The sequence below is a fragment of the Numenius arquata genome, chromosome W (assembly GCF_964106895.1).
Source record: "Numenius arquata chromosome W, bNumArq3.hap1.1, whole genome shotgun sequence".
Classification (NCBI taxonomy): Eukaryota; Metazoa; Chordata; class Aves; order Charadriiformes; family Scolopacidae; genus Numenius; species Numenius arquata.
Genome location: NC_133615.1, coordinates 12,450,555 through 12,475,619, shown reverse-complemented (window position 1 = coordinate 12,475,619; position 25,065 = coordinate 12,450,555). Strand labels below are relative to the sequence as shown.

The window sequence follows — 25,065 nt, the reverse complement described above, 5'->3', positions numbered from 1 at the left end:
CTTTTTGTGGTTGGACTCCATGATCTCAAAGGTCCCTTCCAACCAAGAAGATTCTGTGATTCTGTGACATGATTCTGCATCTCTCCAATCAGATTAATAAATTCCACTGTGTCCTGATAATAGAATGAAACTAAAAAATTCCCAAGTATTTGCATTCTGCTTTCTTGGGATCCTTTGATCCTCATTGCCCAGCAAGGAAGAAAGACCATTTCAGTAGCTCAGGGCTGGAATACATGGGGCTCAATCACACAAATGGTGGAAACAGGTAAGCGGATCTGCTTGTCCAGTCAGTGGAAAGCAAATTAAGATCCATGTGCTGGCGTTTTTCCCACTGGAGTTGAAAGAGGCAGATAAGGTTTTTTCCTTCTTCTATTTCTTCTTGCACTTTGTCACTGGATGTGACTATTTCAGCTTATGCTGAGAAGACTGCTCAGATGAACATCAGAATAGTGCCACCGATAGCTGTGTAGAAAGCCCAGCCCAAGGAGCAGTCTCCTAGTTTGTAAGCAGAAGCATAAGGTCCACAATAGCTTAATGCTTTATGGCACCCCCAACCTGTGGGGTAAAGTGTCAAGCCTAAAATAAGGAAGAGGCCTAGAAATAAAAACAGAAAGAAAAGAGAAGTTTAACAAATGATCAGTTTAACACCAAACACAGCACATGCAGTAATGGTTATCATGGTGACTACTCATAAGTACCAGGATCGGGAGATGACTCTTCCCTATCCATCCTTCCTTTACTGATTGTTCCCTAGTATATGCCATGCAGTGTTTTATCTAAACTTGGAGCTATCCTATGATTTTTTTCTTATGAAAGGTTTATTTCATATGATAATGACTTTGCTCTTAATTTTAATCCCTGTATTCCTTCTACATCCTTTGTTTTCACAGATTATTGCTAGGTATACAGAGCTTGCAAAACATTTGAGCATCTCTACCTACTGTTTTTACTTGCTCTTTTAAAATACTTAGGAATGTTTGCATCCACTTTTGAATTTGCATTTAGCCCTCTTTCAGCCTTATTTTGTCATTCATCACAAACATTTTTGCTTTTTCCTCTGGATTTTTCCTACCTTGATTTTCTTGCCTGGAAAAAAAAAATAATCTCAAACTGCATTTGCTTATTTGGCTACAGTAGGGCATAGTAGACAAATAATACAGCCAGTTCAATAAACTGCTTTTGCAATGAAAGGATTATGGAGTCAGGCACAAACTAATGGAACAAAGTATCCACCGCCAGTGCATAGGTAACACCGGGATCCTCTAAACAGGTGATCAACTACTGCAGAAGGAAATCACATTTCTAGTGATGCATGAGCAAAAGCATCAACTCCTGATCTTGCTAAACCACCTGAACACCCTGCTGTGTCTCAGCCTGGAAGTAAATAGCTCAAACTAGTGGTTTTGCCCATCTGATTCTCTTTCATATTGATAGTTTTCTCTCCTATGAGGACCAGTCTGTATCTAAGCAGTGAAGGGCTTTATTAAGGAAATGAAAAGTCATGTTAGAGTCCCTGTACACATGATATGTCTTAGTACAAAGGTGAGAGATTTAATCAAAATGCCTAATATGCGAGTAGCTACAGTGCTTTCATATGAGCCCTGTGTATTGGGTTTGCGTGTCAAGATTTTGGTAGCAGGGAGGCTACAGGGGTGGCTTCTGTGAGACACAATGAGCTAAAACCAGATCTCGTTCCTAAAAAGGTATGTAACTAAACATCAGGACAGCTCATAGGTATCAAAATATTCTGTTTTCTTTAAAATTTATTTTTGTAAGAAGAGGAATAATTATGCAAAATAGTTTTTGCTTAAACACAACCAGTTTATCCAGAAAATGAATACAGCCTTCCAGATCCCATAAACTAAATCAGTGCACAACTAAATCAGATTCCCGATATAGTTGTTCTGCACTGTAAAGCCCTTTATTCAACCTGGCACCTTGAGGAAAATAGCTGGTAAAGGTGTTATCATCTTCTAGAAGTGGGCTGAAAGTTGCACTTTTTATGTACGGCACTGGTTCATCCATAGATTTCATCCAATCCCAAAATTTCTACTAAGTAATAAAACAGTTGTCTTTTCTACCCTATACTAGCAAGTTACCAAGAACAGCTGTAAAGACTTGTTTGCATCTTCTTCAATTCAGTTAGACTAGCCCATTCTGCAGTATGTTAGGGTTTCTTAATTGTTTGTTTAAAGGAATTCAGCAAGATCAAAAAAAAACTTCCTCATTGAGAAAGAAAAACTATATCCTAGCTAGTAAGCAGTTAATATACACAAAAAGCAAAAACCATCATCCAACTGTCTAAAACTAATGTCACAGAATCTTCGTGGTTGCAAGGGACCTTTGAGATCATCGAGTCCAACCACAAAAAAAAAACACCACACCAAAGAAACAAAAAAACACCACACACCACACCCACTCACAAACAGATGCAAACCAACAATCTTGGGCACTAGAGCATTCCCTGAAGTGCCACGTCTACACGTTTCTTAAATACCTCCAGGGATGGTGACTCCACCACCTCCCTGGGCAGGCTATTCCAGTGCCTGACCACTTTCACAGTAAAGTAATTATTCCTAATATCTAATCTAAACCTCCCCTGCCCCAACTTCAGACCATTTCCTATGGTCCTGTCATTATTCCCTTGGGAGAAGAGGCCAACACCCACCTCTCTACACCCTCCTTTCAGGTAGTTGTAGAGGGCAATGAGGTCTCCCCTCAGCCTCCTCTTCTCCAAACTAAACATGCCCAGTTCCCTCAGCCTCTCCTCATATGACTTGTTCTCTAGACCCCTCACCAGCTTGGTGGCTCTCCTCTGGACACGCTCCAGCACTTCAGTGTCCTTCCTGTAGCGAGGGGCCCAGAACTGAACACAGTACTCGAGGTGAGGCCTCACCAGGGCCAGGTACAGAGGCACGATCACTTCCCTACTCCTGCTGGCCACACTATTCCTGATACAGGCCAGGATGCTGTTGGCTTTCTTGTCCACCTGGGCACACTGCCGACTCATGTTAAGCCGGCTGTCCACCAACACTCCCAGGTCCTTTTCTGCTGGGCAGCTTTCCAGCCACTCTTCCCCAAGCATGTAGCATTGCCTGTGGTTGTTGTGACCGAAATGCAGGACCCGGCACTTGGCCTTATTGAACCTCATACAATTGGCTTTGGCCCATTGATCCAACCTGTCCAGGTCCCTCTGTAGAGCCTGCCGACCCTCAAGCAGATCAACACTCCCACCTAGTTTGGTGTCATCTGCAAACTTACTGAGGGTGCACTCAATCCCCTCATCCAGATCATCAATAACGATATTAAACAAGACTGGCCCCAAGACTGAGCCCTGAGGGACACCACTGGTGACCGGCTGCCAACTGGATTTCATCCCATTAATCACAACTCTCTGGGCACAGCCATCCAGCCAGTTTTTTACCCAGTGAAGAGTACACTTGTCTATGCCATGATTCGCCAGCTTCTCCAGGAGAACGCTGTGGGGGACGGTGTCAAAGGCCTTACCAAGGTCCAGGTAGACAACGTCCACAGCCTTCCCCGCATCGAGAAGGCAGGTCACATGGTCATAGAAAGAGATCAAGTTGGTCAAGCAGGACCTCCCTTTCATAAACCCATGCTGGCTGGCCCTGATCCCTTGGCTGCCCTGCACTTGCCGTGAGACCTCGCTCAAGATGATCCTCTCCATGATCTTTCCTGGTACCAAGGTCAGGCTGACAGGCCTATAGTTTCCTGGATCCTCCTTCTGGCCCTTCTTGTAGATGGGCATCACATTGGCCACCCTCCAGTCATCTGGTACCTCTCCTGTTGACCAGGATTGTTGATAGATAATGGAGGGAGGCTTGGTGAGTTCTCCCGCCAGCTCCCTGAGGACCCTTGGGTGAATCCCATCTGGCCCCATAGACTTATGTGTGTCCAGGTGCATAAGCAAATCATTAACTACTTCCTCCTGGACTATGGGGGGGTTGTTCTGCTCTCCATCCTTATCTTCCAGCCCAGGAGGCTGAACACCCTGGGGATAGCTGGTCTGACTATTGAAGACAGAGGCAAAGAAGGCATTAAGTATCTCAGCCTTCTCCTTGTCCTTGGTCACAATGTTCCCCCCCCTGCATCCAGTAAGGGATGGAGATTCTCCCGACTCTCTTTTTGTTGACGTATTTCTAAAAACTTTTTTTGGTTGTCCTTTATATTAATGGCCAGGTTGAGTTCCAGCTGGGCTTTTGCCTTCCTAATTTCTTCTCTGTATAACCTAACAAGATCTCTGTACTCCTCCCGAGTTGCCTGTCCCTTCATCCAAAGGCAGTAAACCTTCCTTTTTTCCCCTAAGTCCCATCAAAAGCTCTTTGTTCAACCAGGCCAGCCATTTTCCCCTCCCATTAATTTTGCGCCTCATGGGGACAGCCTGCTCCTGGGCCTTTAAGATTTCCTTCTTGAAGAACGTCCAGCCTTCCTGGACCCCTTTGCCCTTCAGGACTATCTCCCAAGGGACCCTCCCAACCAGGGTTCTGAACAGGCTAAAGTCCGCCCTCTGGAAGTCCAAGGTGGAGGTTTTGCTAACCCCCTTCCTTACTTCACTAAGAATTGAAAACTTGACCATTTCATGATCGCTAAGCCCAAGACAGCCTCCAACCACCACATCTCCCACTAGTCCCTCTCTGTTTGTGAACAGCAGGTCTAGCGAGGTGCCTCCCCTGGTAGGCTCTCCTACCAGTTGTGTCAGGAAGTTATCTTCCATACACTCAAGGAACCTCCTAGCCTGCCTGCTCTCTGCTGTGTTAGATTTCCAGTAGGTTGAAGTCCCCAACCAGAACAAGGGCTGGCGATTGCGAGACTTCAGCCAGCCGCTTATAGAATACTTCATCAGCCTCCTCGTCCTGGTTGGGCGGTCTATAGCAGACTCCCAGCACAAAATCCCCCTTGTTAGCCTTCCCCTTCATCCTTACCAATAAACACTCAACTTTATCATCACTGGAATCTAGCTCTATATAGTCAAAACACTCCCTAACATACAGAGCCACACCCCCGCCTCTCCTTCCTTGCCTATCCCTCCTGAAGAGCTTATAGCCATCCATCGCAGCATTCCAGTCGTGACCGTCATCCCACCACATTTCTGTGATGGCGACTACGTCATAGCTGTCCTGCTGCACCATGGCTTCCAGCTCATCCTGTTTGTTGCCCATGCTACGTGCATTAGCGTAGATGCACTTGAGCTGGGCTCCCGATTTCACCCCCATCCTTGGCCCTTTACCCCCAGGCTCATTATCAGTGGGCCTGGTTTTATCCCCTTCCCTTCTAGTTTAAAGCCCTGCCCATGAGCCTTGCTAACTCCTGGCCTAGTAACCTTTTCCCCTTTCGGGATAGGGTTTTCCCATTGTTCGCAAGCAGAAGTTTCTAAACATCTATCCCTTTTCTCAAATGAAATGACAGAGCGAGAGTCCTCACTATTCCAGCATCCTCCAAGCCTTGGTGTGCTTCCCTTGGGTTTAATCCTGACAGGCCCAGTTAGTTCCCCTCCCCCCCTCTTATCTAGTTTAAAGCCCTACCAATGAGCCCTGCTAACTCCTACCCCAAAATTCTTTTCCTCCTCTGGGACAGGTGCATCCCACCTGCCCCCAGCAGGCCAGGTGTCTCGTATAGCTGCCTATGCCCAAAAAACCCAAAGCCCTGCCTATAACACCAGTCCCAGAGCCACGAGTTGACCTGTTGCCTCTTCCTATTAATTTCCTCATTTGTGGTTGCCACTGAAGGGATAGAGGAGAACACAACTTGCGTTCCTGATCCCTTAAGCAGCCGTCCCAAGGCTCTAAAATCTCTTTTAATTGATTTTGGCCTCCTTCTACCCACTTCCTCGCTACCCACCTGAAATACTAACAGGGGGTAATAATCAGAGGGGTTTACCAGGGCAGGAAGTTTGTCCAACACGTCCCTAACCCGTGCCCCAGGGAGGCAGCAGACCTCCCTGTGAAGTGGGTCAGGGCGGCATATTGGTCCCTCTGCCCCCCTCAGTAGAGAGTCACCCACAACAATGACCCATCTGCTTTTCCTTTTGGAGCTAGCAGTGACACCGGGTCTATGGTGACTTGTTCTTTCTGACTTCTCCAGCCTGGGTGTACCATCCTCCTCTCCAACAGCCAGTTCCTCCTGCAGAATTCTGTACCTGTTCTGCAAGGCTAACTGGGAAGGTGGGAGGGGCCGGGAGGGGACTCACCTGCTTCCCTGAGCAGGGACCTGTTTCCATTCCCCCACTCCTCTGAGATCTCCTCCTATTGCTTGGTGACAAGAAGGGAGGGGGTCCTCTGATTTATGTGGGGCCTCAACCTGTTCCCTTACTCTCAGGGAGCGGGCCCACCAGTCAATCTCTCTCTCTCACACTCCCTGATACTCCTCAACCTCTCCACTTCATCCTTCAGTTCAGCCACCAGGCTGAGCAGATCATTCACATCTGACACAGGTGTTGTCCCCACTACCCTCCATCGCAAGTGCCAGGCTCCGGCACTCTCTGCAGCCAGAGGCCTGGATGCCCACATGTTTGCGTGGGGCCTCTGTCTGGGTGCCCACAGCTTTTCTAACAACAGTCTTCGACCGGGTAGCAACCATGGCTGGATCTCTACCAGCAACTGACACCTTGCGACTCGAGGGTCAGTGGGGATGAGCCTCTGGCCACTTAGAGGGATTGAACTTACCTCGTACACTGATAGAGGCTCACCACCCTGCCGTACAGACTGCAGCCTGCTGAGGCACCTGCCAGGGCACGCATGCACACACGCACGCACACACGCACACACGCACACACGTGCGCACGCACACACACGCGCACTGGGTGCTCACTCTGTGCTCTTACTCCCTGAGGCTTCTTATAACCCGGTGGCTGGATCAACCGGGGGTGGTGGTGGCTCCGCTCAGGCTCCCTCAGCAGCACCGCCCACCAGCTGACAGCCCCAGTACAAGCAGAGGGCTTGTCCCGGCTTCAAAAAGCCCCCAAAAGAGCTTCTCGTTGGCCCTTTTTGCTGCAGATCCCTTCCCCAGTGCAGTCTTACCTGCCCTGAAGCTGGTCTCCGTGGCAATGCCAGATAGTTCACAAAAGAAAAACCTTCCTCCAGTGTTTTTCTAATGGTGACACAACACCATGGGCATGAATGAACTAAATGTCATTATTCGTTGCAGCAAAATTCATTAATGAGTGATATCCATTCTCTGTGAAGGGATTTCATCACTGCTTACATTTAAGAACCAATGACAAAATTTATGCAGTGTTTCCTGGCTGATTGGCCAAACTACATTAAGTATAAAGTATTGCTTTATCTTGGACAGACCTGAATAAGCTGTTTTCATCCTGCTAAGCCCAGCAGCTGTTTCAGACTAAAAAACAGCAGTTCCTTCTCCTCTCTTCATCACTAGTTTCCTGTTCTGTGCAACCACCATGACTACACAATGTATTTTTCTGACTATACATTGGTATGGTCCAGTTGCCATTTTTCTTTAATGATCACAAGCCCTATGGTAGTTAAAAATTACCATCACTGAAGTAAGAAACCATATCTGAAATGTCAATATAGCTGCTGCCACCAAGGAAGCTTTTAAAGTTTACCCCCTCATCACTAACAGACTTAGAGAGCCTGTGTTTAACTGAAAACCTGGCTTATGCTTGAGTCACAAGTGGGACCGAGAAGTTACATCCATCTCTTTTTGCCAAAAACAGAGCACTGAACAACTCCTGAAAGCTACTGGTTCATGGTATGTATGCCCCAAGCTGAAAAGCCATTACTCAGCCCCCTCAAAAGGCTACAGCACTGTCAAGTGTATTCATTCTGGAGAAATATTGACTGCAGCCCACAATTTGATAAACTACAGCTGTTTTCTCACAGTTGAAAACAAAATAGGAGAAAAGTCTTAATTATGGACTGTGAATACAGTCAGATTCTCACCTGGTTTTTTTCTTCCTTTAGATAGCTAATTTTGTGAGTCCTATACTGACCTAGCATAATAAAAGAAAAAAAAAAGTAATGTTTTCACTACTGTCGTGGTTTTGGCTGAATTTACCAAAACCGGACCGACAGATGGCCCTTTCCCCCCCTTCCCCCCCCAAAAAGAGGAGAGAGGAGGAGAAAGAGATAAGGAGATTCAGAAGTTTAGAATGAACTAAACTACTTTAATGAAAAATTAATATTAAAATAAAAATAAAGAAGAAAATAATGAAATAGATACAATATATACAAAACCGTATCAAGCTCCCAGGATGTCAGTTACATCACCGGCAGGCACTGGGAAAGTCCCAGACTGGACTCAGTGACGAATGGGAACTGGATTCCAGCTCTGGAGTCAGGAACACACGGATCGGGATCAAAGGCAGATGAACAGACAGAGTCCTCTCTGGACGTCGGCCATCGCAGGAAGGGGCTGACCCTTTGATCCCTCAGCCTTTATACTGAGCATGGGGCAGATGGGATGGAATACCCCAGTTGGTCAGGTTTGGGTCACCTGTCCTGTCCACTCCTCCCCACTGATGTGACCCCTCTACGTTTTTTCCGTTTCCGACCCTCTAAGGGGGCAAATAACAAAATTGGCTGACCTTGGTTGTTATAGCAATAAGTATAAGCAAGGGCCTCCCTGCATACCATTCCTTGGCATGGAGCATAAACATTGGGCTTATCATTCTGAGAACAAGCAGTTTTCTCCACAATATGCCGTTAATTTCAGAGAGTTAGAGGAGGCCTAGCTAGGATGTAAAGTTACAGAACAGAAAATTGGTTCGGTTTTACTTCAAACCGGGACAACTACCAAACCTACCTTCTACTCCATTTTAGTGCAGACAGAAAGTTTCTCAGGACACGCACCTCTTCTCACTATCACTAATATTTATCATCATTTTTCATTTCATTAATACCTGGTTCCTACTTGCTAGGAAAAGTGAATAAAGATGATTCAATTAAGACAATTCAACATACCCACAACAGAAATGACACTTTTTGGCTTTCATGCTGACTAACAGCAAGTGAAGAGGCACAGACTCCACACATTCAGCTCAAAGCTCCAGTACCCAGCACAATGGCTGAGCTGCGCAGGGTACAAAGATCCCTTCCTGACTCTCCCTCCCTGCCCAAAAAGGGGTGCTCGTGTATAAAGATCAGGAAGAGCTTTGCCTTCTGCTTTCTAGTAACTACAAAAGAGCTACATTTCAATGATTACTGCAGCTTAAACAAAATACACAAGATGCTTTACCAATCACCAACAGAGCAAACTGTGGGCTAAAGCAGAAGACAGCAATCCAAAGCACTTAACTGTCCAACTACCTGTAATCAGAACAGCAGTTTCCAGAGACCCAAAAAAAAGAACCACCTCTGTGCTCCTGGGAACATGGATGCAGAGGGAAAGAAAAATGCCTGTGTGGAAAGAACAAGGTAAGATATAGCGGGGTAGCAAGGGCGGGAGAGGTTATGATGCTGCTTGAAAAAGCAAGGTCTGCTTTTAAATAGGTAAAATGGTTAAATGTGATACAAATAGCTCAGCAGTCTATGCTTTTCCACCTCTGACCTAAGGAGCACCACACAACCATATTTGCATTACCACAGAGCCCGGCAGCTCTGCTCACAGTTTCTGACTCCAATAGCTGACAACTAGTCACACAGAGTGCAAAGCAGAAGCGAGATAAACCCAACCAGCACACCGGCAATAGTTTCATCACATCCATAGCCCGATGATTACCAAGCTTGTCTTTTAGAGCCTTTGCAACAAGACAATAAAAATGTCTATATTGGGTTTGCATGGCAAGGTTTTGGTAGTGGGGGGGTGTGGGGTGTGTGTGTGCGCTACAGGGGTGGCTTCTGTGAGAAGATGCCAGAAGCTTCCCCTATGTCCAACAGAGCTAATTTCAGCTGGCTCCAAGAAGGACTCGCTGCTAGCCAAGGCCAAGCCAATCTGTGGTGGTGGTAGCGCCTCTGTAATAACATATTTAAGAAGGGGAAAAAAACTGCTGTGCAACAGCAGCCAGAAGAGAGGAGCGAGAATATGTGAGAGAAACAACTCTGCAGACACCAAGGTCAATGAAGAAGGAGGGAGAGGAGGTGCTCCAGGTGCCAGAGCAGAGATTCCCCTGCAGCCCATGATGAAGACCATGGTGAGGCAGGCTGTCCCACCTGCTGGGAGGAACAAATTAATTTTGAAAACATTACAGGCTGTTTTCCACTGTTCTCCTCTATAGGTTTGCAGAGCTCCCATTTATTTAAAACAGTACGATAACTTTTCATAATTACATTTTCCTTCTTGTTGTTTCCACCTCTCAGTTACCTTTTCTCTTAGGATTCCTTAAAACAGAGGTCTGAAAGACTGCTACACAATGCTGCCAGATGCCTAGGAACGACAACAGAAAACTATTTAAATTACTTTTTTTATCCAGAGACCTCATCTAAAACTCTTTGGTATAAGTCTGTCAGCAGAGAACATTTTCCCATGTTTCACTGAAGGCATTTTGCCCACATAACTTTTTATTATCAATCCCTAATTACCTACTTTCAAAGAGAAACAAAAAAATTTAGATTAGGTTTAATTTTATTTGGATTATTACACTAAAATTATTAATTAGATTTCCCGATTACAACACAGACAACCTATTAAACATCAGCCCTTCTATATTCAAATGATGTATAAGCAACTCCTTTCTCCTAAAACACCCAAGTAAAACAACCAAGAACTTTTCCCCTTCTAAGGGCCTGCAACTGCAGGAAGCAATTGCTCCTCTTCAGTTTTATACACTGTAGTAGTGCTGCTAGGCTAACATCACGGAAAAACAACAGACTGATCTATTGTTATGGGCATTTGTATGCCACATTATAGGCTGATCACTGCTAGGGTCATATGCGAGTAAAAACTTTTTCATTCCATCCTTGGAAACAACCCTTGGGACAGCAGTTAGGCAGATGCTTGTTTAGATAAGTCAGTTTTGACAGTCTCCTGAACAGTCAGCTGCTGTTGTGCAATATTAAACAGCAGCATATACTAACAAAGCCAATTTCCATTGCAAAGCCTGAAACTGTCTTCTCATTTCCTAGCAAAATAGCAAAAAAGCTTTTAAGTGCTGCTGAAGAAAGAAGAAATTAAACAGCTGTGATCAATGAGGTAGCTCCCATGGAGCAGCATAACCGAGCAACATTTTAAGAGACGAAGAGAAAAAAGGGTAGAGGCAAGGAGGGATTAGCCTTGCCCAACACCACGCAGGCAGCGCAGGCAGGTCACTTCCTCAGTGGCAGCAATCCTGATCATTCGCATCTTCTGCACAACCACAAGAGATTAATGCTTCAGCCCAAGGTCATTGCACCAGCCAGGCAAAATAAACCTGCCTTTATTGCTCATATTTCCAAATGTGTCAATATGCTACCTGAATAATTTCATGCTTAAAATATTTGTACAAATGCACTATGCTAGCTTAACCCAAGGAGGCTTTCACATACACAAACTTTCCCTGACAAACCCCTACCCAGCAGGAATACCCCCAGGTCACCATTCATGTGATTTTGACTGCTTCATCCACTGACAGACAACCAAAGCGACAACCTCCTACTCAGCAGCTGTATAACAGATGCCTTCAGCCCTGTGAAATGTAATCCCATTTTAATCAGATCAGAGCTAACAAGGCAGGCTCAGGCCAACTGACATGGTGGTCACAGCGCTCCACACTAGTTATAGGAAAAGGGGTGACGGTAGTGCCAAGGCACTGAAGGGAGCACCAGTTAGGGTACCTGCAGCATGGTGCTCAAGACTTGCCTCTGCAGCTGCTCTTCATCCACCTGGATGACTTGTAGGCCCCACAGAACACAAGCAGCTGACCAGAGACAAGAAGGTCTTTGCACAAAAAGAAAGGGGAGAGTCTGCAAGCAGGGCACTCCTTCGGCACCATGCCAGACACACCGAAGAGAGGAACTAAGCATCAGTTAGCCCCCCCCCCATCTTGAAAGAGCCACTTTCATATTTTTTCTTACTTTTGAGTGAAAACACAGCCTTTGTTGAATTTAAATATTCTCCTAGTGTTTGCAACCTATATATAACAGCAGCATTAGTCTTGGCTCTGAGGCCTGGAAGCAAAAATCAAAGCAAAAGGAAGCTCTGCTACTCTCCCACTATTCCCCCCCCCGACACCTCCTTTTGAGGCCAGGATATGTTTAGATTACAGTGAAGTACCAAAGCCCAAATAAGGCTTGCAAATATATATGCAACTATCCTATATCCATACCAAGATATGTCAATAGAGGATCAGCAATTATTTACTTCCTATAACTAGATGATTACTGTGAAAATTTACTCTGAATTGGTTCTTATCAGCTACCATATACTAACATACTGCTTCTTCTAGCCTCTGCATTTCCAGTGATTCACAGACTAAAACCAGAATACTTTCCTGAAAAAGATGTTAAAATAAAAGTCTGCCTGGCCTTCTTGCTGCTGGGTAGTAATTATCCATTTAATTACATGGCTCCATTATTTGCACTCTCTATTGCAGAGAAAAGATGCTTTTCCAGATGAAACAATCCTCAAACATTTCCAAAACCAGGGCCAATGATTGCTGTTTCTACAACTCCAGAATGAAAGACCCTGCAGTCTGAAAATAAGTGGTAGAAAGTCTTGTTCTATAACAAAGGAGTTACAGGAGTTTAAAACAAGAGTAATATTTTCTTCCTTTATAGCTTAGTATTTCTAATTTTCTTCCACAAAAAACCCTACCCTCTGTGGACCAGATATGTGTATGGCTCATTCCCGTTGACCTAAATGAGAGCTTGCATGTTTCTCCAAGGGCTGTAGCAGAAGAGATGTGGCTGTGTTCTGTAATTTCACCAGAGCACAACCAATGTTGCTGGAATGAAAAGATATATCCAGTACCTGTTATTGTTTTTTCATTATGAATTATGGAAATAAATTAACTTGCTGTATGTTCTTAATTATATCAAATCTCCACAGCAAAGATATAGAGATTTTAAATTAGATTAAGTCTGCAAGATCCTGAGTTCCTGTAGATGACTACCGTGGGTGCATCTCATCTTTGAAAATTAGATGTTTGACGTACTTGAAAATATTGGACTGATATAGGCTGATAAACAACATGACTTTGTGAATTCTTCTCCTCTGCTTACTAAAAAAACATAATCGTTCATGCTTGAAAGAATCACAGAATGATATGGGGTTGGAAGGGACATCTGGAGATCATCTAGTCCAACCCCCTGCCAAAGCAGGTCCATCCAGAGCAGGTTGCACAGGAATGTGTCCAGGTGGGTTTTGAATGTCTCCAGAGAAGGAGACTCCACCACCTCCCTGGGCAGCCTGTTCCAGGGCTCTGCCACCCTCAAAGTAAAGAAGTTCCTCCTCATGTTTAGGTGGAACTTCTTATGTTCAAGTTTGTGCCCATTTCCTCTTGTCCCGTCACTAGGCACCACTGAAAAAAGACTGGCCCCATCCTCTTGACACCCACCCTTTAAGTATTTGTAGGCATTGATCAGATCCCCCCTCAGTCTTCTCTTCTCCAGACTAAAAAGGCCCAAGTCCCTCAGCCTCTCCTCTTAAGAGAGATGCTCCAGGCCCCTAATCATCTTTGTAGCCCTCTGCTGTACCCTCTCCAGCAGTTCCCTGTCCTTCTTGAACTGGGGAGCCCAGAACCGGACACAGTGCTCCAGATGGGGCCTCACCAGGGCAGAGTAGAGGGGGAGGATGACCTCTCTCGACCTGCTGGTCACACTCTTCCTGATGCACCCCAGGATGCCATTGGCCGCCTTGGCCACAAGGGCACATTGTCAGCTCATGGTCATCCTATTGTCCACCAGGACTCCCAGGTCTTTCTCCTCAGAGCTGCTCTCCAGCAGGTCAGCCCCCAACCTGTACTGGTGCAGGGGGTTATTTCATCAGGTTCCTCTCTGCCCAACTCTCCAGCCTGTCCAGGTCTCGCTGGATGGCAGCACAGCCCTCCAGCATGTCAACTACCCCTCCCAGTTTTGTATCGTCAGCAAACTTACTGAGGGTACATTTCATTCCCTCATCAAGGTCATTGATGAATATATTGAAGAGGACTGGACCCAGTACTGACCCCTGGGGAACACCACTTGTTACGGACTTCCAACTAGATTCTGTGCCACTAATCACAACCCTCTGAGCTCTGTCTTTCAGCCAGTTTTCAATCCACCTCACTGTCCATTCTTCTAACCCACACTTCCTAAGCTCACCTATGAGGATGCTGTGGGAGGCTGTGTCAAAAGCCTTGCTGAAGTCAAGGTAGACAACATCCACTGCCCTCCCCCTCATCTATCCATCCAGTCATGCCACCATAGAAGGCTATCAGGTTAGTCAGACATGATTTCCCCTTGGTGAATCCGTGTTGACTACTTCTGATGGCTTTCCTTTCCTCCACATGCTTTGAGATGATGCCCAGAATGAGTCGCTCCATCATCTTTCCAGGGATGGAGGTGAGGCTGACCGGCCTGTAGTTTCCCAGGTCCTCCTTCTTGCCCTTTTTGAAGACTGGGATGACATTGGCTTTCCTCCAGTCCTCGGGCACCTCGCCTGATCTCCAGGACCTTTCAAAGATGATGGAGAGAAGCCCAGCAATGACTTCTGCCAGTTCCCTCAGCACTCGCAGGTGCATCCCATCAGGACCCATGGACTTGCGGATATACAGTTTAGGTAACTGATCTCTAACTTGGTCTTCCTCCACCAAGGGAAAGGCTTCCTTTGTCCAGACTTTCTCTGTTTCCTCTGAAGTCTGGGACTCCTGAGGACTGGCCTGAGCATGAAAGACTGAAGCCAAGAAGACATTCAGCAATTCCACCTTCTCTGCATCCTCTGTCACCATGGCACCTGTCTCATTCAACAGCAGGCCCACATTTTCTCTAGTTGTCCTTTTGCCTCCGATATACTTGAAAAAAAACAAACCTTCCTTTTGACCTTGGCATCCCTTGCAAATTTTAATTCCAAGGAGGCCTTGGCTTTCCTCATTTCATCCCTGCATACTCTAACTGCATTCTTATAATCTTCCCAAGTGGCCTGTCCCTTCTTCCACACACTGTAAACTTCCTTCTTCCACTTGAGCTTTTTCAGAAGCTCCCTGTTCAACCATGCAGATCTCCTTCTTCCCTTGCCCGATTTCTTGCTCTTAGGGATGCACCGATCCTGAGCTTGGAGAAAGCGGTGTTTGAATATCGACCAGCTCTCTTGAGCACCCCTACCTTCCAGAGCCCTATCCCATGGGATTTCTCCAAGCGGTTTCTTGAAGAGGTCGAAGTTAGCCCTCCTGCAATCCAAGGTTTCAGTCCTACTTGGTTTTTTTTTGTGCATACTACCTGTGATCCTGAACTCTATCTTTTCATGATCGGTACAGCTAAGGCTGCCCCCAATCTTAGTGTCCTCCACCAGTCCTTCTTTGTTTGTCAGCACTAGGTCCAGTAGTGCTTCTCTCCTTGTTGGCTCCTCCACCACCTGAGTCAAGAAGTTATCATCAATTCACCGGAGGAACCTCCTGGACTGTACATGCCTGGCTGTGTAGCCTTCCCAGCAAATATCAGGGTGGTTGAAGTCCCCCATGAGAACCAAGGCCTGTGATTGTGAGGCTACTTTGAGCTGATTGTAAAAGGCTTCATCAGCTTCCCCATCCTGATCAGGTGGCCTGTAATAAACACTCACAACAGTGTCCCTCATATTGGCCTGCCCCTTAATCCTCACCCCCAAGCTCTCAACTCTCTCTTCATCTGACCCCAGGGAGGGCTTTGGGGACATCTCCTCACTCTCTATCTATTCCTTAACATAGAGGGCAACACCTCCACCCCTCCTTCCTCGCCTGTCCCTTCTGAACAGCTTGTAGCCATCAATAGCCACACTCCAGTCATAGGATTCATCCCACCAGGTTTCAGAGATGGCCACTATATCATAGCTTTCCAGCAGCATGGTAGCTTCCATCTCCTCCTGTTTGTTGCCCATGCTGTGTGCATTTGTGCAGAGGCACTTCAGCTGGGCTGCTGGCTGTGCTGCCTTTTTAAGGGACCCTCCCTTGTGGTGTCTCACAGGTGTTTCTCTGTTTATTTCAACTACCTCAGGAGCTGCTGGTTCATCTCCATAAGACTTTGACTGCAGTGCAGTGTCACCAGTATGGCTCAGGGCTACAGGCTGAAGGCCCTTACTAGCACCCCGTCCCTCTAACCCTGGTGAGATACCCCACAGCTCGTTGCAGACAAGCCTGATATTATTAACCCCCTCCCCCTTCACATCTAGTTTAAAGCCCTGTCAATCAACCCCGCAGTCTCTTGTGCAAGAACCCTCTTCCCCCTTTGAGAGAGGTGTCTCCCATAAGAATGATCTGATGCTTAAGACAATTAAGGCTGGGTTGTGTCTTGTTCTCTGGTCAGGGCATTAGTCTAGCTATCATAATCTTTGTATGGGTTAACCACGCCAACAACTGTCCTTCTTGAACAAATTGCTTAAGCATTTTCCAAAACTGAAGAACTGAGAAAGTTGAATTTAACAGCTGTGATAAGTCATAAGGAAAATACTTTCAACTAATTAAGCAGATGCTTCAATGCTACTGGCACAAAAATAACAGTGGACCCAATAAAATTAATCTCGAGAAAACGAGTTGCTAGCCACAAGACGCCTTGCTGCAAATACTGGCGGGCATACTTCTCATAGCAATGGTTTCAGTAATGTGACCTATCAATTATCCAGTTTCATGCTGTGTCATTATTTGTTTGAATTATAAGGGAAGTGCTTCTATCCTCTGTACAGCTCAAAAAAGGACTGATCTATCTCCTAAGATGTAAGAAATGCTTTGTTTACCATATTGTTCAGTACTTGAGGCCACAAGTCCCTTTACAGGGACATCTGGTTTGATAGGGGTTGGACTAGATGACCTTTAAAGGTCCCTTCCAACCCAAACTGTTCTATGATTCTATGATAATAAAACATAGAACTGCCTTTGCACATATTTTCTCACAAATATGTGGTCTCCAGCACAGTTTTCTAAGATACAAGAATCTACTTCCTGCTAATCTTGATGTTTGACTAGATATTTTGAGATGGTATCAGAGCTGTAAGGTTATCTTTTCAATAGACCCAAGTCTGACGTGCCAAGCATCTACTTATGCTGCTAACCAATCTCTCCCATGCAAATACAATTCCAACAGAAAAGAAGTAATATCATCTCTTGAAAATCAGGTTTCATGGATTATTTCTGAAGTACAGGGTAAGAAAGCAAGGAGATAAAACCTTCTCCTGGCTCTAATCTGCACTGCAGAGCTGCTTACTCATCGCACTGGTTCTGGCAAATCCTGTAAACCAGGAGTGACTACAGCAAAACCTGTAATTTTTATCTAAAGGATAAATCAGATAACCATACAATTAATCTGCTAATTGTATGCCATCGTCTGAACAGAAGCATCTTGAGCCATCTTAGGGATCTAATTCTGCCCCAGAAGCATGAATCTTACGTTGAGAGTGATGCGAAATAAGCAGTATGCTTATATACTGAAATTGCATGAAATGGAGGATGGTGAGAGTCACTGCGCCAGTGCTTTAGGAGCCAGCATCAGCTGGTCCCTGTGGCCCGTGCTGCTGGCTCCAGAGGGCTGCAGTGGGCACCAAGTTCAGTTTTTGCCTACTTCCCCACGAGTGTTCAGAATAAGATTAATTTAGGCCTCAGCTAAGCAAATGAAACCAACCAGCTTCATAAAGGTTAGAACACCTACCATTACACCTCTCGTCTAGGTACGGCCACTGCAGATGTGTTTGGTTGCCTCAGTAGAGGTGAGGAAGGGGGAAACCAGATTCTCATTTTGAGCAAACAGGTTAAAACTCCTAATTTTTATTGTAATGGAACCATTTTATGAACTGAAAACATCTGCTAAAAAGCATCACCAAGAGGGAAAGAGGAGGAGGCCCTGTTCATTCCTTCCCTCCTCGCAGGTCTCTGAGGGCTGCCAGAGGTAGGGCAGAAGACCACCCTCCTCCTCCAGACGGCCACACTCACACAGCACAAAAGACGAAATCTCCTCATGTCCTCTCCATTATTGCAGAGGCAAAGCCACAGGAAACCTCGGAGTGAGTCCTGTTTCCCTTTGGTTGGTCTCATAGGAGGGTGTTTTTTCTTAATGGCTGCAACTCTGGTCTTAACTGCAACTTGGGTCTGAGCAGGAGCTTGAGCCTGAGCTGGAGAAGAGTAAGATTCTTTCCCAATCTCAGCAAGTTTTTCAAGCAGTTTGTGAAAAATTGTCTCGTTTTGCTCAACTATTGCCTTGGTCATTTTCTCCATTGTCTCATTCTGTGTCTTAGTTATGTTCTCAGTTTGTTCAGCCACTTTCTTAGTCAGGTTTTCTATTGCTGCAACACCGATGGGATGAGAGAGACTATCTTCATACTGTCGCACCCTATCAGCAACCTCATTTACAGTTGGTGTATCAGTATCAGATGCTCCCCAGACCATTGTTGACAAAGTGTGGGAATACACTGATGGTGCACTCTGCACAAACTTTTTCAACAAAGGTCGTTGACATGGCATCTCATCAGGATTTATAGTCACTTGCCAATCGCCATAAATCACTTCTCGAATAGCCAGTTCTCTCAGGTATTTAATACCTTTCTCCATGCTGGTCCATTGCCTTGGACGGCATTGGATATCATCCTTAAAGTGATATCTGCTCTTTACGGCTGATAACAGTCGCCTCCAGAGACTGAGAACCTCTGCCTTATTCCCAATCGCTTTATCAATACCTCCCTCTTTGGCCAGATTTCCCAGCTGGTTGGCTTCTCTACCATCTAAGTCTATGGAATTAGCTCCACCGTCCCAGCATCGGAGCAACCAAGAGAGAAGTGGCTCCCCATCATGACGAGTAAAATCCTTCCTCAGATTTCGCAAATCCTTTAAGGACAAAGAGTTAATAATTACATCTACATCTGAGGCATCATCCTGTACCGAGGCTGGCTGAGAAGGACCCTCTCCCCTATCTACCTGAGAAGGGGCTGCCCAACTGGTTGACTGTGTTGTAAGGGGGTGCTTTCCTTTATCTACACCAGAAGGACCCTCTCCTGGATCTTCATCAGAGGAACCCTCCCCCGAGCTCTCTAGCTTGGGCATGTCCTTGTCGTAAGGGGCAGGGGACCGAGCCGACCTCTTTTTCTGCTTCCCGGTCACCGGGGCAACTTGTGCCGGTTCTGCCGGCGCTGGGGGAGCGGCAGGGCTCGGTTTGGGAGCTGGAGCAGTAGCAGCGGTGGCTGTCGGGGCCGGAGCGGCCGGTGCAGCTGCGGGCGTGGGAGGGGCTGGCGATGGAGATGTGGGGGGTGCGGGCGGCGGAGTCACTTTTACCGCCGGCTGCTGAGTGACCAGGGCCGGGACGGGGCGCGGCTTGTGCCGAAGCCGGAGCCGGAGCCGGTGGGGGGGCGACCGCTGCCGCTGGGGTCGGTGTCGGCGGGGCCAGGGGCGTGGCTGTCGCCGGGGCCGGAGCCTTGGCTTGTGCCGATGGCTGTGGGGGAGCAGCCGATGCCGTTGGCACCGGTGTCGGCGTGGCCTTGGCCGGTGCCGCTGGCTTGGCTTGGGCCGGGGCCGAGGCTGGGGCTGGTTCTGTTTGTGTCTGAGCAGCAATAGTGCATGTCACACAACGCTCACTTCTGCACTGACATTTCATAGCAAATACTGCCTGCATTACATTCAGTGAAATCGACAGCACTATTACAATTAAGTGACCGTAACAATAATCACAATCATTCTCCAAAGAGCCCACAGGTTTCTCATCCCCTAATTCTGTTGGTATCACTTTGGGGTAATCACTAAGATGCAAGGTAAATTTTCCCCAGCGAAAATCGAAAGTGTGATTAGCAACAGAATCCATCACATGATGCCCAAGATATGCAGGTACCATAGCAATCCAACTGACCACATTATACATCTGGAGGCACATCCACACGAATACAGCACGCTCGAATAGGAAATCCAAATCGTCCAGGAATTGTAGAAGTGATCACAAACTGGCCTGAAGGCAGAGATTTCACAATGCCACCAGAGGAGGTGGTAACACGTGCTGAGGAAGCCCCACCATATAATGAACTCTCAGATAATGAGAAACAGTATGTTCTGTTCACTGGTGGATCTTGTCGTATTGTAGGAAAGCATCGAAGATGGAAAGCTGCTGTATGGAGTCCCACACGACAAGTTGCAGAAGCTACTGAAGGAGAAGGTGAATCAAGTCAATTTGCAGAGGTAAAAGCTATCCAGCTGGCCCTAGACATTGCTGAGCGAGAAAAGTGGCCAATACTCAATCTTTATACTGACTAATGGATGGTGGCAAATGCTCTGTGGGGATGGTTAAAACAATGGAAGCAGAGCAACTGGCAGCGCAAGGGTAAACCCATTTGGGCTGCTGAATTATGGCAAGATATTGCTGACCGGCTAGAGAAACTAGTCGTGAAAGTACGCCATGTAGATGCCCACGTACCTATGAGTCGAGCCACTGAGGAACATCGGAACAATCAGCAAGTGGACCGAGCAGCTAAGATTTTCCAGACAGATTTAGACTGGGAACATAAAGGTGAATTGTTCTTAGCTCGATGGGCCCATGACACTTCAGGTCATCAAGGAAGAGATGCAACGTACAAATGGGCTCGTGACCGAGGGGTGGATTTAACCATGGACGCTATTGCGCAGGTTATCCACGATTGTGAAACATGCGCCGAAATCAAGCAAGCTAAAAGGTTAAAACCTTTGTGGCATGGAGGTCGGTGGTTGAAATACAAGTATGGGGAGGCTTGGCAAATAGACTACATCACACTCCCTCAAACCCGCCAGGGTAAGCATTACGTGCTTACAATGGTGGAAGGAAGCACCGGATGGTTGGAAACCTATGCTGTGCCCCATGCCACGGCCCGGAATACCATCCTGGGCCTTGAAAAGCAAGTCTTGTGGCGACATGGTACTCCAGAAAGAATTGAGTCTGACAATGGAACTCATTTCAAAAACAATCTTATAAGTAGCTGGGCAAAAGAACATGGTATTGAGTGGATATATCATATTCCCTATCATGCACCAGCTTCTGGAAAAATTGAACGATGCAATGGATTGTTAAAAACTACCCTAAAAGCGATGGGTGGTGGATCCTTTAAAAATTGGGACAAGCATTTAGCGCAAGCTACTTGGTTAGTTAATACCAGGGGATCCATCAATCGAGGTGGTCCTGCTCAATCAGACCTTTTACATATTGTAGAAGGGGATAAAGTCCCTGTGGTGCATGAAAGGAATATGCTAGGGAAAACTGTATGGGTTTTTCCTGCCTCGGGCAAAGGCAAACCCATTCGTGGGACTGTTTTTGCTCAAGGACCTGGATGTACTTGGTGGGTGATGCTGAAGAATGGAGAAGTTCAATGTATACCTCAAGGGAATTTGACCCTGGGTGAGAATACTTAATTCCGAGTATGATGTTAGTTGTTTATAATACTAACAGTGTTCTATAAGTGTTTTCCAGGATGAAACCTAGCCGGATTGATCAAGTGGCGTCTAGTAAAACTTCTCCGAGATGGACATGTTACCCATGGGCATGAACCGCAATGAATTTCACACTGTCTTTCCTACCCTGAGAACCTGATCTGCTGTGAAATGGACTTAGCTTTTGTATATACAGATAAATCATAACTGAGTGACTTACATATATCTATCTATATATGTATGTGTGTATAGATTTTATAGATGATAGTAGTTGTAATCTAAGCATGATGCAAATGGTATGGAATAAGGGGTGGAATGTCCCGGTTTGAAGTAAAACTGAACCAATTTTCTGTTCTGTAACTTTACATCCTAGCTAGGCCTCCTCTAACTCTCTGAAATTAACGGCATATTGTGGAGAAAACTGCTTGTTCTCAGAATGATAAGACCAATGTTTGTGCTCCATGCCAAGGAATGGTATGCAGGGAGGCCCTTGCTTATACTTATTGCTATAACAACCAAGGTCAGCCAATTTTGTTATTTGCCCCCTTAGAGGGTCGGAAACGGAAAAAACGTAGAGGGGTCACATCAGTGGGGAGGAGTGGACAGGACAGGTGACCCAAACCTGACCAACTGGGGTATTCCATCCCATCTGCCCCATGCTCAGTATAAAAGCTGAGGGATCAAAGGGTCAGCCCCCTTCCTGCGATGGCCGACGTCCAGAGAGGACTCTGTCTGTTCATCTGCCTTTGATCCCGATCCGTGTGTTCCTGACTCCAGAGCTGGAATCCAGTTCCCATTCGTCACTGAGTCCAGTCTGGGACTTCCCCAGTGCCTGCCGGCGATGTGACTGTCATCCTGGGAGCTTGATACGGTTTTGTATATATTGTATCTATTTCATTATTTTCTTCTTTATTTTTATTTTAATATTAATTCTTCATTAAAGTAGTTTAGTTCATTCTAAACTTCTTAATCTCCTTATCTCTTTCTCCTCCTCTCTCCTCTTTTTGGGGGGGAAGGGGGGGGGGAAGGGCCATCTGTCGGTCTGGTTTTGGTAAATTAGGCCGAAACCACGACACCGTGTACAGGACAGGTTCTCCCCACAGCTCACTGGTGAATAAAGAAAGCCAAATACTGCTCTAACTAGGGCTGTCCAGTGTTGGTTTACATAACAGTCACTTAATCTCTGTAAAATCCACGGGTTTTAGCAGAAACACTAAATCTCTAGAACCAATTCATCGTTTCAGGCAAAGCACAGCTGAAACCTGGATGGTGAAGAGATAAGCTCACTGGGCTGTGTAATTGCAGCTGGCTAAAGGAAGGGTTTATTGTAAGGTATCACTTGTCACGCTCACAGCCTTGAAGAAGGCTGCTTAGCATGAAACCATGGGTGTGCAACTGTAGGCTGTTCTTATCCCTAGGGTGGTATTTGCTCTCACCCCAGTCATGAAGTGTCTGAGACACTGAGACAACTGTCTTCGATCCATGGAAAAATTACTAAAGTAGCGAGAGGGAGATAAACTGCCTTAACAAGAGTATTAACTTTGCTCTCTGCTGGTAACAAAGGAGAGAAAATTTTGTTTGAAATTCAGAGGGGAAAAAACTGAACAGCAAACAAAAGAAACACCAGTCGGTTCATTTTGGCACATACCAGGCTGCAATTCTGCTGCCAATGTCAATGTATTATATGCTGTGTAGCTATACATTTCAGTTGTGTTTGAATAAACATCAGCATATAGAACTGCTTTGGGTTTGCCTAACACAGTCTATTTGTAGACAGGACAGAATCACTATATTTCTTCAGCTGAATGGCACAAAATTTAAAATCTTTAGCTGCTCTTAAAGTACACGTACCTGGAACCTCTTGTAGCAGCCCACAGACATTAAAAATGCTTTTCTTCATAATACTCTGCACACACATAGTAAAGACAGACAGAAACGCCACGATACAGAGAATCATGATTCCCAAGGCTAGGAAAATAGCGGTTGTCTGCCAGAACCCACTGGCAATCTCATTGAAGTTTTCTGCATAAGGACCACAAAGTGTGTCTCATCTAGAAAGCTGCATGTGGGAGATTCTGGTGCGGTGCCCATAGATGCTCAGTGTCAGATAGTAGGGCTCCTGCGACCCCCCTGTTCTGTTGTCCATGTCCTCAGAGCTCAAAGGCTTTGCTTTACCAATCAGCCAGTCTGCACTCATGAAAGCAGTGAGCTCTGTGAAAGCCATGGCAAAACTCAGGAGTGTCCATAGCATTGACCAACATGTTACAATGACATGACACATATTGATGTCCAGTGCTTGTGATCAGGGCAGCTGACAGTCTTAGCATGAGGGGAAAAAAATTAAATGAAGAAAGAAAAAAAGGACCCTAAGAAAATCACTGTGGCTGCTCTGCTTGCTCTTTCAGCTCTCTCACAATGGCCAAGACAAAATTTCTCAGGAGAAAAAGTGAATGGCCTCAAGTTTTGCAAGCAATACAGTAATTTGTTCTCTCCATTTAGTTCATCCTTTTTTCTTTCTGTGATGCTGAGCTCTGAAGCATGCTTTTCTTTCTTAACATTCATACTGGCACATGACGCTGCAGGCTGGTGGGGGAGGCTGCAAGGACTGCCCACTATTTGACATCACACATCTACAAGAAAAAGAAGAGACAACAGCTCAGCAGTGAGAAAAGTTTTCATTTCTATCCCCACAACAAACCGAGATCTCGCACAGATCCATATCAATATGCAAAAGCTCTAACGAGGGCCTGTCAAACAGAGTCTGCTGGAAACGTCCTGGCTTCATCCCAAGGGAGCGATTAATCTCCCTCTGCCTGGGAGTACTTACGGTATCTGCTCTGCCCCAATCCATTGCGAGTGTTTGTCAAGTACTTTGCAAGCAAAGGTCTCAGTGGTCTGACCCACTCCTACCCACACACACCCATCATCTTCCTCTGGTCAAAATTACCAAGGTTGCTGGCCGTTACCCAGCAAAATGTTCATACACATTTAAGCAGTTTCACAGATGTGCAGCTCAGCGGGCTTGCTGCCCTGCCTTCAGTTCAGGGAGGCAGCATGGCATGCGTTCAGAAAGGAAGCCGGGCACAGCTCCATATGCCACAGGCACCCGGGTGTGTGGGGCAATGAAGGAACTGCCTTCCAACCTGCAGTGCAAGGAACTCCTGCAACCTTCTGGGCTTCTCCTGACTGCAGCTGACCCAGTCCCAGCCTTGAGAGGAGGCAAACAGGATTACAGCTTGGGACAGCCCACCCCGCAACATGGTGACCACAGTCCATCCCTTTGAAGCCTGGGTTTTGCAGAACCGGTGCTTCCCTGGGTTCTGTATCCAGCTTTACACTAGCTTTTTGGAAAAACAATCTGCCCGCAGGTATGTCACACCTCATCTTGAAATGATGCTGACAGCAGCAACCTCCAGGTGACCTATGCCACTGTAAATAGGAATTTGTGGAAAAACGTCCCAGTCGCTGGCAAGCAGCCAAGAGCCCTGGTGAGAGGAGTTGCCAGTCAGCCATGAGCTTCCTCACTCCCCTCAATCCACCCCCCCCCCCCCCTTCGACAGCCCTCTGCAAGCTGGGACTGCAGCAAAATATTCCCCAGGGCTTTCCCCTTTATGCTGCCTTTGAACAGTAGCTGATGA

The 25,065-nt window shown here is 46.3% G+C and overlaps 1 pseudogene; it reads right to left on the bottom strand.

The window, feature by feature from the left end:
* Positions 1 to 244: 244 nt before the first annotated feature.
* Positions 245 to 23,708, bottom strand: LOC141476777 (LHFPL tetraspan subfamily member 2 protein-like; annotated as a pseudogene).
* Between the last annotated feature and the right edge of the window lie 1,357 nt (positions 23,709 to 25,065).